This window comes from Coffea arabica, chromosome 2c (genome assembly GCF_036785885.1).
Source record: "Coffea arabica cultivar ET-39 chromosome 2c, Coffea Arabica ET-39 HiFi, whole genome shotgun sequence".
Taxonomy (NCBI): domain Eukaryota; kingdom Viridiplantae; phylum Streptophyta; class Magnoliopsida; order Gentianales; family Rubiaceae; genus Coffea; species Coffea arabica.
Window position 1 is genome coordinate 56,440,143 of NC_092312.1, and position 4,458 is coordinate 56,444,600.

Sequence of the window (4,458 nt, forward strand, 5' to 3'; positions counted from 1 at the left end):
ACGTAAAGAAAACTAATGACTGTCGTAATCTTCAAGGAGGTCGAACCTTCAAGCAAAAGTCGCGAATTCCTATCACTTTAAAAGAATTCTTTGATGTTGATGTGGTCACAAGTCACACAACGCGAGTAGATCATATCGAGGAACAAAAAAATAATACTCGCGAATCTCTCTGTGAGATGGCCCGTGCGTCCACCAGCAATGAAGAAGGTCGTGTGTCTACTAGCAATGAAGAAGTGAACGTCACAAGTATCACTTTTACTAGTGAAGACTTGTTACTTGGGTCAACACCGCATAACCGTCCTGTGTTTGTGACTGGTTATGCAAAGGAGCAAAAAGTGAATAGAATGTTGATAGATGGAGGTTCCGCAGTCAATATTCTCCCTTTAAAAAACTCTGAAGGAGCTTGGTATTGTGGCGACCCCACTTCCCCCTGAGGCGAACCAAAGGGTTGGCGGGCCGTCTGCCCAGCTCTCGCCAGGACTCACGCACGCACACTAACCCAAATCCTATCGAAGAATAGCCTAACTATTACCCATGGGTCCTTCCTTTCAAAATAAGTCAACATCTACCACATTAACTTCAGAGACAACAAGGAACTTAAAATCGCCAATCTATGGCCCTTAGACATCACACGCTCTAGAACCAAGGAATAAGGTCGTTCGTATCTAGATACATCAATCCATAATTCACAAACACAAATATATTATCCAACCTCCGAAATAGGGTTTACACATTTTCCAGCTTCAAGCGGCAATCCAAAAGTAAAAGTACAGAATTCAAGTTAAAACACAATACAAGCCTACACAATAGCCATAATATTCGTTACATCCCATACGAGAAGAAAAGAAACATGAATAAGTCTCAGCGCTTTCAGTCTCCAGAACCTGTTAAGGAAAACAAATACGTGGGGTGAGCTAAAGCTCAGTGGTGCCCCAAAACATGCAATCACATAAATCAAACAGCGGTTAATAATTTAAATCAAATCGAAACAGTCAGGAAAGCGTGTAACAACACAAGGTAGGATACAAGGGCTCTCAGGAGCCATTTTCCACGCTTGATCAGATACCATCGTAGTTGACCCTCCGTCAACTTTCCCTACTTAATTTCCATGTAGATATACTTATTTTAATCCTAACCCGTCACCGTTCATACCTCTGCTTTGGGCCCAAACTTCATCTACCGACGCAGTATACTCGAGATATACCCGTAATAAATTTGTCGAGGGATTCACCCAACGACGTTTTGGTAGTTGGATTCAGATGTCGAGGGATTCACCCAACGACGCAACTACAGATTCAGATGTTATGGTAGTTGGATTCAGATGTCGAGGGATTCACCCAACGACGCAACTACAGATTCAGATGTTATGGTAGTTGGATTCAGATGTCGAGGGATTCACCCAACGACGCAACTACAGATTCAGATGTTATGGTAGTTGGATTCAGATGTCGAGGGATTCACCCAGCGACGCAACTACATTTAGATTCATTAGAAAATGTTTCACACATGTCACCACTCGAACGGCTAGTGCGATAAAGTACACACTGCTCACTTCGATGGATCAAAATCATTTATTGCATTTTGGCAATTATCACATAACGAATTGATAAAGCGCTTAACCACATAACATAGAACAAGCAGGGACACTCACCAAGAGTGAAGTTCAGATATTGGATTGAGGATCGAGTTCCGCGTCCTCGTAAAATCCTAGAATATCAGAATTTAAGCCATAAGTCTTCTATTGGAACTTTTGGCTTGCACATGTAGAGTTTTCTAGCATGTTGCTAGTTTACTTTTTCTCAAAATATTTTACTTGGAATCAAGCTTGTGAGAACCGTACAATATTTCTTATAATATTCCTGGAATACTTTTCCTCGAAGAAAATACTATTATTATTTTCTTAAAATAAGTCGGCAAGATATTTAATATCAAGGCTAGAAGTATACCTTGAGAAAAAGTTCCTTTGAGTGGCGGTGCTTGCAAAATCTTTGCTAAGGCTTTAGGGTAAGGTCTATTGAAAAATGTTGCTAGAATAAGGTTTTTCTTTTCTTCTTGCCAAGCAGGTTGCTACGTTTAAAACCAAAGTGATCGAGTTTCACCTTTCAAATTTTCCTTAGTTCCGACTAGCCTTAAACGATTTATAAAGAAGGAAGGAATTTGGAACAAAACTAAGGTTTTGAGTCTGGGAGAATCATTTCCCCAGATTGATAAGGCTAGTTTAACTTAAGGGATAAAAGTCATGTTGCCCAAGTTTCTAAGGCAAAAATAGTAGACACTATGTTTAGCAATATGATGCTAAATCTGTACCATTCGAGACTTAAAGCAAAATATTTTTCATTTACTTAGTCAAGCGTTTACTTGGAGTCACAAGGTCGGTACAACTTCTCACATTTCCGATTCCAATCCAAAATCACCTTTTCCCAATATTGCACCATTAGAATTTAAACGGTAATAACACTAGAGCTCTTCAATTCTTAGCCCTGTGTTCCAACAATTTTATATCTAAGCATAAACAGGAAAATTTACCAAGGCTGCGTCAATACTTAGCATTTGGTAATCAGTACTTATATCAACTCACAGTTTCACAAAATAGTAGCACAGATTTCTAAACAATTTCAGAAATTCAGTTATCCATTCAGGATGGGAATTCATAGAGCCCACCGTCAACAATTTCGACACATTATGCTCCAATGAAAAATAATGTCGACCATTAGCTTTGCGGACATTGGAATACGAATAGAAACTGTTTCACTAGCCAGGCTTAAGCATACGTTTAGCAAGTACCTTCTTACCCTCTAATCCTTTGAAAATTTCAGGAACACCCTAGGGTCAAACCACAATTCAGTCAAGAGTTTGAACCACTAGTAATATAAGGTCCCAATCCGAATTCAAGTGGAGATTTAAAATGAAACAGGTCATTCATGCCAAACAGTTTACTTTGAAAATTCACCGACAGTAGTACACATGGAGTAAAAATACGAAAATTCTACAGCGCGAAGATCTATGATTCTAGTTTCCAATGCCACTGACGGCGCCTTAAACTGATTTTCCTACACCAAGTTATATACATTTTACTGGGGCTGGTCAGTGGAAATCAAAAGAAAAGATCTGGAATTTTTATTTTTCACTTGAAAAGATTCCTTTTCCCCTCTTTACACCAAAATGTTTTCATTCAACCCTCCATACCTTTCTTGTGGATTACAAAACTGTACAATTTAGGCATTTCAACCATTATAAATCCCAGAAAAATTCCAAAATCAAAGTTGAGATTTCAACTCAACATTTGGCAACCACAAGAAAATTTCCCTAATAGTCACGGTTGAATCATGCGTGAAGAGCTTTCTATTTTCATTTCATTTTCTGGTTTGGACATGCTTATAAACTCTTGCATTCCTTATGCACGTATCAAGCTAGCATATGAATATTTCCAGCTCAGAAATCAAGTTCAAATAATATCCATAACCATCAAGATTTCCAGAAATTTTTTTTTTCCTATTTGGTCCGGATGATCTTGCCTTAAGGCAGATTGCACTTTTGAATTTTTATTCCTCTGTTTTAACAACTAATTAGCTACATGCAGGGCCTAAGTACTCATTATTAGCTATATAATTATGATTATAAGCCCAAATTACAAAAATCAAAACCAATTTAAGCTGCACTACCCCAAGCAAGCTCACGGCCAAATTTTCCAGCCAAGACAGAATTTTCCACAGCTTTGTTTTCACCATTTGATTGCGAAATTTAACACATGCAAGACTCTAATCCGGATAATCATCCAAAATCCAGTTAGATAAACATCATTCATGCTCAGATAGTCCAAATTCGGACCCATTCAGCAGCCAAAATAAAACAAGTGCATCAAGCTCCACGGCAGGAGCTTTATAGCTAACCAAATTTTTTTGTAGGCCTTCACTATGCCATCCGAAGGTACAATCAGCATGCAAAATAGAAATCATCACATTTTCATTTGACTAAATCCACTTAAGTGCTCAAATCATCACAGGAAATCAGAATTGGAGTGCGTTATCATCTCAGCTTTCGGATGGTATCTCATCATTCAAAACAGAATTTTCTAATGATTCCATTCAACTTCCGAATGCTCTATCATCACATACATATTACTAGATAACTCCAACTACCTCAGATTAATCCTAAAATGATCCAGAAATTACCTCACAACTAGTCAAGCTTTCACACGAAAATCTGGAAAAATGTTTTCCTCCTCTCGGCTCACAAGCACGCGACAGGGTAGTGGTCCTGGTTCAGTGAGTTGCGGCTGGAATTGGCGAGGTGCAGAGTGGTTAAGGTTGCAGTTGTGATGTTGGTCTGAGGTTATCGAAGGTGGTGATGGTTCTCTGGTTTCTCCCTCAGCTTACGGACAAGACAAGGGGAAATGCAACTCGCGGACAGCACCAGAATTGGAATTTGCAGCTCTCAACTTCCTCCCTCACTCTCGGC

At 39.0% G+C, this 4,458-nt stretch overlaps 1 long non-coding RNA gene across 1 annotated transcript; it reads right to left on the reverse strand.

Moving 5' to 3' along the window:
• Nucleotides 1-637: 637 nt before the first annotated feature.
• LOC113723729 (uncharacterized) lies at nucleotides 638-4,202 on the reverse strand. The gene is made up of 3 exons (XR_011839891.1): nucleotides 4,173-4,202; nucleotides 1,652-1,707; nucleotides 638-884 (listed from the first exon to the last, which is right to left on the reverse strand). It is a non-coding gene; the product is annotated as an uncharacterized lncRNA (long non-coding RNA).
• Nucleotides 4,203-4,458: the final 256 nt, after the last annotated feature.